This window comes from Notolabrus celidotus, chromosome 2 (assembly GCF_009762535.1).
Source record: "Notolabrus celidotus isolate fNotCel1 chromosome 2, fNotCel1.pri, whole genome shotgun sequence".
NCBI classification, from domain to species: Eukaryota; Metazoa; Chordata; class Actinopteri; order Labriformes; family Labridae; genus Notolabrus; species Notolabrus celidotus.
The window spans coordinates 39,153,543-39,167,577 of record NC_048273.1 but is presented as its reverse complement, the minus strand read 5'-3'; the positions used below and the strand labels follow the sequence as shown (position 1 = coordinate 39,167,577).

At 41.4% G+C, this 14,035-nt stretch overlaps 1 protein-coding gene across 4 annotated transcripts in view; it reads right to left on the bottom strand.

Annotated features, from left to right (window-relative positions):
* Window positions 1-14,035, bottom strand: part of sgip1a (SH3GL interacting endocytic adaptor 1a) — a 119,159-nt gene that overhangs the window by 72,632 nt on the left and 32,492 nt on the right. The gene's annotated exons all lie outside the window — the stretch shown is intronic.

Here is a 14,035-nt window from a genome sequence, read left to right as displayed (position 1 = left end):
CTAGTGGTCTAAGCGCCCCACATACAGAGGCTACAGTCCTCATCGCAGGGGTCGCCGGTTCGATTCACAGCCGGACGACCATTTCCTGCATGTCTTCCCCTGCTCTCTACTTCCCACATTTCCTGTCTCTCTTCAGCTGTCCTATCAAATAAAGGCAAAACAGCCCCAAAATATAACTTAACAAAAAAAAAGAAGTGCTGAATTCTTCTAGAAAACAGTGCAAATGTGATTTTAGCTTCACTTTTAAGAGCCACACAAGTCAGTATACCATCGTGGGAATCGGGTGACTCCCAAATTGCAACTATACAATATGATACGAAAACATACATGGCCTACAATAACAATGACATCACACTACAGCAATACTGCAATAATCAATATATAGAAAAACAATCATAACGATACATCAGATTATTGGATTAACCAAAGAACCCAAATTGCTACAAAAAGCTGAAGAGCAGGATGAATGCATTAATTGACTGTGTTTGCTTTGGCAGCCTGTGACAGCTACAGTCGTTTTGACCAGAGTGTGTTTTTCAGTCAGCTTCTGTTCCTCTGTCTCCTTCAGTAAAACTGGAGCTCGTAGCTAGTAACATGTAGGAGTGCATGTCTAACTCGTTGCCTGTAAAATGGGACATAATTGTCACAAAGGACGGTTCGGTCCGCCCATTGCACACGAGTGAAACTCTCTGTGCAGATTATTTCAGTTTCGTCTCTCTTTCTTGTTTTTAGCATTAAACGCAGCTAGCACATCTCTTAGCTGCTTTTCCCAGCTGTCTGACCCCCTGCTGTCTTCTTGTTGTATTCTGCAGCTGTCAACTTCTTCTTCATTGGCCAATTAACTGCTGTTCACATTCCCCTCATTCATGTAATTAGTGCCCCGGCATAGAGATGAGTCAGTGACACTGTGAGTCAAATGTGCAAAGGATTCTGTTAAGAGCGCTGTATATTTTCAATTAAGATATTAATATTTGGCCATGGAGTATGGATACTTATCACACGAGTCAGGATGACGATATGTTGTTGTACGGATACATTGTCCCACTCTTTTTCACTGCATTACAAAAAGTAAAAATTCTTAATGAAACAACAACATCCAGAGATTTTTCCTCAGCTGTTACAAAAGGCTGAATGTTAACCAGGCCTAATGTCTAATCTACACATACGTCCAGACACATAAAGCCTAACACCCACACAAGCAGGAACTCCCCGTGCAAACACGCCTGAAAACATGTCACACACAGCTGGCCAGACACTCATACACATGCTGCGTTTCTCTCTTTAATCACACCCTTTAAACCCTCCATCATGAATCACATTCCTCTTACTCTACATCTCTCTCCCAGCAGCCCTCCAACCTTTCAATCCCTCCTTCATCATCACTACATCTCTCAACCCAACCAGTATCAATCCAAACGCTGCTAATCTCTTCCTGTAGCTGTGTCCCTGCGTCACTGTGCGAGTGCATCCCCCGCTGATTGAAACTGACATCTGTTTGCACTGGTCCGGCTCTTAGCCATACAGTACAGACACACACGCAGTGCTGAACACAGACACTATCAGAGGTATGGCAGAGGGGGGGATTTTTCACAGAAAACATGGATGGAGAGCACACTACTTTTTCTGATACACCTCAAGCTAGAGGAGGTTAATAAAAAGGCAGGAGGAAGAACAGAGGAGAAGACAAATGACACCTTGAAAGAAACCTGAAGTCAGCTGTCTTCTTTTTTATTCCAAGGCTCATTTTGTTCGAGTGTTCTTATTTCCACAGGTGTTAGTAGCAGTGTTCTTGGATGCAAGGTCAAACTGCAATACAAAACTGAACTGTAAACACTCAATTCAGATTTTCATGTCAGCTTTCAGGATTTCAGAGCAAAGGTTTCACACTCGGGTCAAAAGCACAGGATAAAAACACTTTTTAAAAATGTATGAGGAGGTATTTTTATCTTTTTGTAGGAATGCAATGGGGACAAGGATGTTAAAGTTTGAGAAATGGGGTCATGGTTAGCAATCTATTTCTATCACATGCGGATAACGATAATTATCATGATATCGTTTTTCTCAATATAAATACAGAAAATTTGATATAAATAAACCTGTAATTAAACCCCCAAACAACTGGCTAATGAGCCTTAAGCGCTAGTTACCACCCAACATTAGACAGAAGAAGAAAACTGCATTGAACAGCCAATCATGTCACAGGGAGAGAGGTAGGCGGGGCTTAAAGACGTTTGGAGCGGTATGTAAACACAGCTGAAATGAGCGACAGAGACACTGAAGAAAACTGAAAACCTAGCAGCTGAAAGCAGAGTCGTTAGTCTGACACTGAGTCGACTCTGGGTTAACTATTAACTTCATACACTTCATTAAATCTACTTTCAGGATGTGGATAAAGGAAGAGCCCAGAGACAACTTCTGCTGTTCATTTCAAACACATTTAATGTCCAGTAGGACACCTGAACACTGAATAAGTGTGATGCATTCACTGCACATAACCCTGAGCAATCTTAAAGGGGAGAGCACAACTCAAAACAATACTCTATAAACTGATACACAGTACACAGTTTGATTTATCTAGTTGCCACCAAACATTAGACAGAAGAAGCAGACGGCATTGAACAGCCAATCATGTCACAGGGTGAGAGGTAGGCGGGGCTTAAAGACGTTGGGAGCGGTATGTAAACACAGCTGAAATGAGCGACAGTGACACTGAAGAAAACTCAAAACCTAGCAGCTGAAAGCAGAGTCGTTAGTCTGACACTGAGTCGACTCTGGGTAAACTATTAACTTCATACACTTCATTAAATCTACTTTCAGGATGTGGGGAAAGGAAGAGCACAGAGACAACTTCTGCTGTTCATTTCAAACACATTTAATGTCCACCACGACAGTAGGACACCTGAACACTGAATAAGTGTGATGCATTCACTGCACATAACCCTGAGTAATCTTAAAGGGGAGAGCACAACTCAAAACAATACTCTATAAACTGATACACAGTACACAGTTTGATTTATCAAGTTGCCACCAAACATTAGACAGAAGAAGCAGACAGCATTGAACAGCCAATCATGTTGCAGGGTGAGAGGTAGGCGGGGCTTAAAGACGTTTGGATCGGAACGTAAACACAGCTGAAAGGAGTGACAGCGGCACAGAAGACAACTCAAAACCGTGATGCATTCACTGCACTGTGGGAAACAACATCACTCTGCCCGTAACTCTTAGTAATGTTAAAGGGGAGAGCACAACTCAAAACAATACTCTATAAACTGATACACAGAATATAATTTGATATATCTTTGTTATAAATTTAAATCAAATTATTCAAATAAGCTCATCCTGAGAAAAATAAGAATCTACAAACTAAAATCACAAAAACTTATCACACACAGAAGACCTGCTTCCTGTTAGCACCGTCAGAAATGGTGGATTCAAGAAGTTGATCAGAAAACTAAATCCAGATTACAAGCTAACAGAGTGTCTGTTTTTTCAACCTTCACTCAGGAGCAAATATCTGACTGTACATTTAAATGAAATCATGATTTGATATGTATTGTAATAATTATCGCTATCGAGTGATAGGAAATATTTTACCGTGATAACATCATTTTCAATATGGTCCAGCAGCACTACCTACACACTTATACCATCACAGAATAAATCATGCTGCTTCCCCCTGGCTCGTTGAAAGCTATTCTGGGAAACTAAGGGAATGGGTTATTGAAAAAGATGATGCAAGTTTAAAGGTAAGTAAGTACACAACAAGGCTCCTCATTAAGGCACTCAAAATGTTCAAGTTCAGCAGTTATTGTCTTATAATGAAGAAAAAAACAACCACACAAATTCAATCCATTCCACTGCAACAAGATTTTGTGTTCATTTATTAATTAAGTAAACTGGACGGGAAATTGAGCCAAGCACTAACAGTCAGCTAGGGAGCTGAATACATTATGCAGAGAGGAGCATTAATATTATATGGCCAAATAAATCCAACTTCCCCGAGGGTTCCCCTGCTGCCATGCTTGTCGCCCTCTCCCTCGATAAAATGAAAAACACAGGAAAGGGTGTAGGAAAGGAAAGAAGGAGAAGGTTTGAAGCAGGATAAGAGGATATAAGAGACACTGGAGAGATGCAAAACAATGCACTGGCCATCCAGGACTCAGATGTTTTGGAACATAGAAGCTGTGACAAAAGTAGGGGTGAGTCTAAAGCTGTCTTTTAAAACCCAGATCCAAATCCAGACACAGAAAGATAACAATGAACCCAGAACACAATCTAGGGCTCTGAGTCTTCTCTCCTCACACGCCGACCAGACCCCAAAAAAGCCACAAGCCAGGAAGTGACTCAACAAAAAATACAGGCCTTTCATGATGATTGTGTCCTCGTCCCCTCCCTCTGTATCTTGCCCTCTCCCTCCAGGGCTCTGACACGCATTGCTGCTCTCCATGTATCTCTTCCCCTCTCACGCTATCCTACCAGGACATTTAATCTCAGTCCATCTCTTCTTTTGTGTCCCCAACACTCTGAATAATGTCTCTCTTCTTCACACTCCATTTTTCTCCGTCTCCACGCTTGTGTCAGCTCCTTTGTTTGTGTGTCTCTGTCATTGTTTCCTCTAAATGGCTTCTCTGGATTGCCTTCCTAGCTGCACTGCAATGGTTTCTGAAAAAGACAGACTATCATGGAGGCAGATTTTCTGATGTGACTGTGACAAAAAGGTACAGCAAATTAAGTTCACAGAGGGTCTAGGCTGTGACCGAAACAAATCCTCATCCTAATAATGTGCATGCCAGAAAAAAAAGATGATAAGTCCCTCAAACAGAAAGCACACCATAAGACAATGTTTGTTTTTCACCTAACATCATAAAAGTTAATGCTGATCAACTGGGAAACATCTCACTGAGTCTCGCCTGAATTCTGCTCGATGATGGATCCAGCAGAGACTTCCCTGATCCAGTTATGTCATAACCAACATCACAAAGACACCCGTGGTGCTATTGATGGCGAGTTACAGCAGCCGCCACAACAACTAGCCTGTCTTTTATGATAACACATGAATCAACGATTAAAGAAGAATGCAAGTCTGTGACAGCAAATCATCTACTGTTTTGAGCACAGACTCTTATCTGTGTGTGGACCCTGAACAGCTGAAAACAGCGTCCCTGGTGTCTGGTTGGACAGTCTGTGCTGTTAAAAGTTTGTTTTTTAAACGGTCTATATGTAATATTTTAATTTAAACAAACCAGTACAGGACTGATGGAAGAGCAGGGAGCAAGAAGACATCATAACCTACAGTAGTCTACCTTAATTTCAGCAGCCACATTAAGACCATTACAAAGTCCGCCTACTATCACCTTCAGAATATATCAAGGATTAAAGGACTCATGTCTCAGCAGGATGCAGAAAAACTCCTCCATGCATTTATCTTTAGCAGACTAGACTACTGTAACGGGGTCTTTACAGGACTCCCTAAAAAGTCCATCAGACGGCTGCAGCTCATACAGAATGCTGCTGCTCGAGTCCTAACAAGGACCAACAAAGTAGACCACATTACTCCAGTTCTTAGATCTCTACACTGGCTTCCTGTCTGTCAGAGAATAGACTTTAAAATCCTGCTGATGGTTTATAAAGACCTGAATGGTTTAGGCCCAAAATACATTGATGATCTGCTACTACTTTATGAACCATCTGGACCTCTGAGGTCATCAGGTACTGGTCTGCTTTCAGTCCTAGAGTCAGATGGAAACATGGTGAAGCAGCGTTTAGTCATTATGCTCCACATATCTGGAACACACTCCCTGAAAGCTGCAGGTCTGCTCCAACTCTCACCTCTTTTAAATCAAAGACTAAGACTTTTTTATTTACCTCTGCCTTCATATGTTAGCTCATTTTAACTCACTTTAAATTAAAAATTTAATTTAATTTTTTAATATATTTCTAATTTTCCTTTTCTTTTCTGTTTTATCATATTTGCCATTTTAATTGTGTTCTTTTATGCCTGTCTGAATGTCTCCAATGCTTTTAATGTTTTAATGTAAAGCACATTGAGTTGCCCTCATGTATGAAATGCGCTATACAAACAAAGCTGCCTTGCCTTGCCTTGCCTTACTTATTTGCGGGGAACTTCAACAAGATCCATGTTCGATCCGTCACAGCTCCACCATAGCAACAGAGCTGAGAGGTTTCACTCTAGACAACTTGTGTTCTAAAACTCAGCTCCGACAATCTGGATCCCTCTACAGCAGATTCACAAGACTTCAATTAGTGCTGAATACTAGGGATGGGCATTTCAAGCCAAAATACTATTCAACAATTATTCTAATAATTATTAATCATTTAATATCTTTTGAACCGTTGCGTTAGAGAAACATTCACCCTCCGTTCAGTGTGTGCCGATAGAGAGATTAGCTCTTCAGACTGAAGCCATAAACAGGTTTCTCACTGCTGCAAAGAGCAACTATTTTGAATGGGTGTGTATGTGGTTTCCGGTGTTTCTGCAGCCAGCCTCAAGGCTCACCTGTCGCTCAGTCTATATGTTGCCTCATTTGATCTGCATGCAGCTAGTTTAATGATTGATAGTCACTGCCAGATGCAAATATGTACAGCACTGTTAACTGTTGTCCTGTTGTGTCTGCACGTGTCTTCTTTAACATTTCCTTATTGCTGCTTCCTGATTGTCTTGCTCCATGTATTTTATGTCCATGGACACTTTCTTAAAAACTGTCATATCATGTCCTTATGTTGCTTTTAGTCATTTTTAATCGTATGTTGCTATTTGTACTTTTCTTTTCTTCTCTTTTTTGTTTGTTTGTTTGTGTTTTGGTTTCTCCTCTACCTTCTTACTAAAGGGAGCCTTTTTAACATCTGGCAAGGGACTACGGATGTAAACTAGCCTTTTGGCTAACTCTGGCATATTAACAGAAATGTTAATTAATATGCATGGTCCTTTTAAATAATAAATAATAAATAAATAAAAAATCAGCACAGGGCAGATCCAGCAAAACAGCAAGTCAGACACCAAAATAACATTAAAACATCTGGTTAATTTTCAGAATATAACACTATGTGTTGACGCCAGATGGTATTTCACTTAACTACATCAACAACAAGTGGGGCTAGGCCTGGAGTCAACAGGTCAGAGGTCTTTCTGTGGCTACTGAAGACAGCATGGATAAGGAGGAGCTCATCGTGGAGGTAGAAAACTATTGATTCGGTAATCACAGTGGGAAATCCTCGGTCTTGTGACTCCAGCTGTCTGGGTGCTGCTCGTTGCTGCACTGTGGGGCAACAGAGCACAGAGCCAAACCACAAAGGAGAGGAGAGGGTCAGAACAACGATCTGGTGGGAGTCCAGCGTTGAACTTGTAGGACAAGACTTTAGACTCAAACACAGAAACTTCTACAGCAGTTCAGTCAGTTGATTATATCTGATGACATTTGGATCAAAGCATTTTTCAAGCAGTGTGATCTGTCATTCAGGAAAACAGAGCACCTTACCCCCCCCCCCACTGCCAAGGGATTACACAAACATCTCTGTTTATTTGGCACTGGATCCTTGGCATCATTGCATAACATTGTCCGTGTGTTTGTGTGTGTGTATGTGTGCGTTTGCGTGGGTGTGATTGTGCAAAGTACAAGATGAAATTTGGAAGGGCTGTCATGTGGATGTTGTGCCTGTAAATGAATGAGTTCATAGATAAATGAATATGGTGCTGTGAAGAGTGTGAACAAGATCAAGCAGACCCAGTTTGACTGCTCTCCCCGTCGGCTCTTCCTCTCACAAGTCTCCATCCCTGCGTGTCTTTGTTGTGGGAAAGTTCATTTGGTTCTCTGTCAAACTTATTGTCAAGCAGAGTCACAATAGACCCATTCTACCACAACACACAACAAAACCATGAGCTTTCCTCAGTGTGTCAGCCACACATCGTGAGGAAGACACTCAGAAACATGCACTTTGATGATTTAGGAATCATCATTTTAGGAATGGCATTGTCAACTGTTTTGTGACACACATGTTGTTAAAGCTGGGGTTGGTAGTCAGATTTACATCCACTTTTTGTTATACTGGTTAAAATGATCTTTATGTCCCGATGGTAATCAATACATAATGTGTTCTTAAAAAAGAGGTAAAAAAAGCTGCTATCTACAGCCGGAGTAAACCTGGGAAAACACCAACCAATCCCTGCCATCAGGAGCCAAATGATGAAACCAATCAAATCCTGTCCTGCCGTTCTGCCCGCCTCCTGCAGAGCGTACATTTCATGTTTGTTTGTGTTTTTAACTTTCACTATGAGAATGTTTTGGTGTTTTCTTACCGCTGAGTGAGACATGAGTTGACGTAGTGCAAAACACAAACCATGTGCTGAGGTTTTGATGGTCACGAATCAGCGGCGCTTGTGCATGTGAGCGGGTTGTCGTTTTGGAGGAGCTCCGAGGGGAGGGGGGGGTTAGACAGAGTCCTGAGGAAATGCCTCATTCAAAATCATGCTAGTTTTCCCGGTGACTACCAACCCCAGCTTTAATAGGAGAAGAAAGTGGGACATACACTACCAGTCAAAAGTTTGGAAACACCTTCTCATTGAAGGGTTTGTATTTATTGTAATGGTTGTAAACACTGTAGATTAATACTGAAGACATCAAAACTATGAAAGAACATATATGGAATTATTAAATGAATCAAAAAGTGTTAAACAAAGCAGAATCTGTTTTATATTTTAGATTCTGTAAAGTAGCCCCCTTTTTCCTTCATGACAGCTTTGCACACTCTTGGTATTCTCTCAGTCTGCTTCATGAAGTGGTCTCCTGGAATGGTTTCTAATGAACATGAGCCTTGTCAAGAGTTCATTTGTAGAATGACTTGCCTTCTTAATGTGTTTGAGACCATCAGTTGTGTTGTTCAGAGGTAGGGTTAGTACACAATGGATAGCCCTATTTGACTACTGTTGTAATCCAGATTATGGCAAAACCAGATTATTTCATAGTTTTGATGTCTTCAGTATTAATCTACAATGTTGAAAATAATTACAATGAATAAAAAGCATTGAATGAGAAGGTGTGAACAAACTTTTGACTGGTAGTGTGTACTTAGAAGAAAAGGCCTTGTCCATCACTTTGCCTTCATTTGTACATATTTCAAACAACATACAGTTTAAGACATCAAATAATGAAGAGCTGAAAACCATGCAGGCATTTAAGGAGAAAAAAATACTTCAACTTTAGTGTTGAAGCCATCCTTTGGGGCCACATGTCAATACACAGTTACTATGAACCATAATTACATGTTATTAAGGCAGCGACATGCCACGCCTACTGTGCAGAGGAATTTCCTGGAGAGGGAGCAACAACCCTGCTGTCTGTCCTTGAGATTTAAATCTGTGTGATGAAAAAAGCACTACTCAGGGACTACAACAACCCAAGACCTGTTTCTAATTACGAATGCTGCTGGGTTGGATGTATTTGCAGGTCTGTTACAGCTGTGTGTGTGTGTGTGTGTGTGTGTGTGTGTGTGTGTGTGTGTGTGTGTGTGTGTGTGTGTGTGTGTGTGTGTGTGTGTGTGTGAATGTAGGACAGCATTAGAGCAAAGCAGGGAGAAACACAGACGTAAACTATGACTCAGGAGGGAGAATAAGTAGCACAAATCCGGAGGTGATAGCAGAGAGATACATTCCTGCATCTCACATCCACAGAAGCTATTTTGCTAAGTTATATATACCATCATTACACTTTTTTGCAAGACCACTGAGGGCAGTTTCCAATGCATCAACCCGCATAGTTTATGTGCTGGAGCCGATGGTGAGACATTGAAGTACTCATTTGGGATTGTAAGAGAGAGCAGAGAAGCAGGAGTGGATCTATACAACATGTATAGACCTCACAGCACATCTTTTATACATGTGTGCTCACACTCACACATGAAATACCGATCTATTCAGAAACCAATAAAAATGTGAAACTCTGTCAATCCCATCACCAAACAAACATGAGTCAGCCTCATGGTCGTTACCCTGGAAACCATATTGCAGCAGAGCCTTCCGGTGAGCCACCAGAGATGTGCTGCCATGTTTCATCCTCCTCCAAGGCTTCCCCGAGTGAATGAATTTGGTAATATAACATCACTGTGAGTGTGTGTGTGTTAGGCTAAAGCAGTTAAGCTATATGATATAATCAAATAAGACATTAGCTCCTTGTTCCCCATCAGGACCCCATAAAAGACGAGATATCGCTGTAACAACATGAAAGCAAAGCTGCTGTTATCATGTATGTGTGGTAGAAACAAAGGGTCCCCTCTGAGCAGCAAAGACTTTGAAAGAGAATCACGGCTATGACCTCTAACCTCACTTTTGTTGCTGCTGCCATCAGGCCCTGAACAGCTTATAGAACATTAAACATTACTCTAGTAGTAACTCAGAACTAGGGATGTCAACATTTAATCGATTATGGATTACTCAAACACATGTTTTTGTTTCAATTTTTATATCCCGTAGAACAAACATCATGTGGTCTTATATTTCGTTCAGCTATCAGGGAGGTGTTTTACGTTTTAACATTTTCTCTGCCGCCGGACTGATTCTGACCCGGTTGCTCTCCCGGCTGACACCTGACCACGTTCACATGTTTATTCCTCTGAATAAGAACGAGTAGACAGAAAACTGGACACTGTGAGTTTGAAATATGTTTCTGTTCAGTTCCCTTGTTGAAGTCTGAGCCTTCACTTTTATGACTGTAAGCCCACGGAGATTATATCAGTCCCTCCAGGATTTTGCGGGATTTTTTTGTGATTGTTGCGTCCCAAGAAGCCTGAATTTGCGACAGCTTTTTGAAAAAATTGGGGTGAAAGTTGCGATTTTTTTTTTTTTTTTTTTTTTTTCCCCAATAACATCTCAGGGGCAAGTAAATATGCTTAATTACAGCTGTTTTTAGAAAACATTCTTGATGTGATCACTGTGACTGAATTTTGATTCTCTTGATTCACAGAAAATGCCATGAAAGGGCTGTATTGCACATTTACGACCGTCCCTGAATGCACCTCGCAGTGACAGCGGCACAGACAGTCAGTTCACAGCAATCTGAACTGCATCTGCATCTTTAATGACTATGAGTTGATCAACTCTTACAAAATGTGTCTGATGTTTCACCAAACTGGATTAAATCAAGCTGTAAACACAGAGCTTTTTACGGTAACCACGGCAACAACGTCAAACATCAAATAGTAAACAGACGTCTCCCGGTTGTGTCTTTGTCACTAACGCACACCGGGGGTAAAAATCATCAATGAAGATGAGACAGATGCATGGAGGTGAGGAGAGCTGGTTCATAAAGCACACCTGCTGCAGGTAGAGACCAAGCTAACACTGAGCCCCTCAGATAAGAACTCTAGTATCTATAAATAATAACGTTGTCATGGTCACTTGTCCTGCCTGCTGTCCCCTCTCTTCACCTGTTCTCTGTGCGTGTTTTGTTGTTGAAAAGAGCTGATCAAGTGAGGACTTACGTTTATGTTCCAAGGAAGTGAAATTGATGAGGTAACCGATGACGTACAGGGGCTGAGGTTAAGGTGATTGGTTAAAATTGCAAGACCGCGCAGAAATCGCGCTGATTGGTTGAATTTGCGTTGATAGCTCCGATCACGAAATCGCAACTTCCTGGAGGGACTGATAATGAGCCTGCTACACATGTTGATATTCAGCGTGTTTAACGTTTTGAACACCTCAATACGATCCGTAGATATTCCATACTGTTAGATACTGTCAGAAAATACTTGAAATTTGCATCCCTACCTCAAACTTCAGTTCCGTTGCTGCTGCCATCAGGCCCTGAACAGCTTACAGAACATCAAACATTGGCAGTCATATCCATACATTCTGATGTCTGATTAACTGAAAACACACCATGTGCAGGATTAATGCCATTGGAGCCTCAGTGAGGGGTAGGGGTAGGTAGTGACAGGGGCAACTCCAATTTGGAGGGGAGTCCTTTCAGACAGTCCAGTCCATCCATCCACACATCATCTATACCACTTATCCTGTTTGGGGTCGCGGAGGGCTGGAGCCTGTTCCAGCTGTCATTGGGTGAGAGGGGCGGGGTTCACCCTGGACAGATCGCTAGCCAATCACAGGGCTAACATACTGGGACCAACAACCAGACACACTCACACCTACAGGCAATCATGTCACCTTACTTAGCATGTCTTTGGACTGTGGGAGAAAGTCAGAGTACAGGGATGAACCCAAGCACCGAAAGGCTTCATCTGGGATTTCAAACCTGGACCCTTCTTGCTTTGAGGCAACAATGCTAACCACTGCACCACCATGTAGCCTGCACTCCCATATTTAGAAATGAAATATCAATGTTTGGCACCAAGTACACCTTAATTACATTATTATACACTGTACTGTACTTCATCCAGACAGTATAGTGCTGCATCTGAGCAGCTGCTCATCTCTATCCAGATCCAAAAGTAGTGATGGGTAAAAACAACTGTAATCCAAGGGTTAGCAATAGACCAGTATTGACACAAACATCCTAAAGGGATTTTGAGAGCAATGTCGTGTTGAATTCATCACAACTGACTTGGGATGCTTCTGAGGAGCTGATTCAGTAGACATGACCCTTCATCATTTACACAGATATCAGGCAGTCAGGAAACAATGGATTTAATGTATTTTTTTACAGAAATGATAGATACAACCCCCTCTCAAGAGTCCCTGCCTCAGCCACAAACAGTAATAAGTGATCATATCGAGTGAAGTCAGGTAACAAAGCATCTATTAAAAGGAAAGAAATAAAGTCCACCATATGGCCTTGTGTCCTCTCTGCCCTCTACTCTGCAGCATTCCAGTCAAGGGGTTTAAGTATCAGCCTGGCAAGCTTTAAGTACTGGGCCTCCCTGTGACAGTCTGATTCCTAACCAGGATTAACAAGACTACAAGTCTGAAGCCCTGTAAGTGCCCACGAGACATTGCACTGTTCATTACAACCCACAAAATTGTTGGATTGAGTCAACAACACTCTGACAACATACTGAAGAACAACAAACAGAGTCTGTGTTTCTTAGAGGCTTATCAGTGCTGGGGCGATAATGTCCACTTTCTATAAAGAGAGGAGCAACAGGAAATGCCATAGGCTTGTTCAAACCAAAGGGGTTTTCCCATCGGGAGCACCAAAGTACTTAGCAGAGTTTGAGAATTTTTGTTTGGACCGAGTATGAAAAAGAAAGCGCCCAATGTTCTGGCTTCTGTGCAAAGGGAAGTCTGAATCGTCACAAGGTCACTTTGGATCCATCATCTGGGGACCAAGAACTTGGACAGCCAATAGTCTCATAATAAACTCAATCTGTGACACTGGTCAAATATGATGCTTACAGAAAGGTAAAGATCTAACCTATCAGTTATGGATTAATGGTGACATACATTTTAAATTAAATTCAATGGAAATGTGTTTCAGTAATGGATTAAACATTCTCCAAACCAAAGATTCACATTCTCAGAATCTTTCATTTAACTAAAGATGACCCAAGACTATTCATTGGTTGTCTGTTATTTGGGTCTATAAGCAATACTGTTCAAATTAATCTGCCAAACTTAACTGCTGCCTTCAAAGTCCATTTGGAATAGGAATCCCATGCTGCACCTGAGTTACCTTAAGGAGAGCTGAGTACATGACACACAGGCAGGCTCTTGTGAGTACAGGAGTGCATGCAGGAGATTTGTTACTGAAAATGACATCGCCTCGCAATGATTTAAAAACATCCTGGTACTGTAATCCAACCTGTCGGTAATCCAGGAAATTCATGGAAAATGTAAGTTGTGAAGAAAAAAAAAAGCTCTGTAAGTGGTTTAAGACGGTCTTATTATCATTGAAAACATTTCTGAGGAACATCCTGTTTACTTACAGTAATTAACTGTTTGTGATCATCATTTGGAGGTCACATTTCCTCCACTTTTGTAAGCTGGAAGTTATCTTTCTTAAGAAAAGGGTTATCATTATTATAACTAGCTCAAACTATACATTTCTGCCTCCACCTCTATGAACTGAAA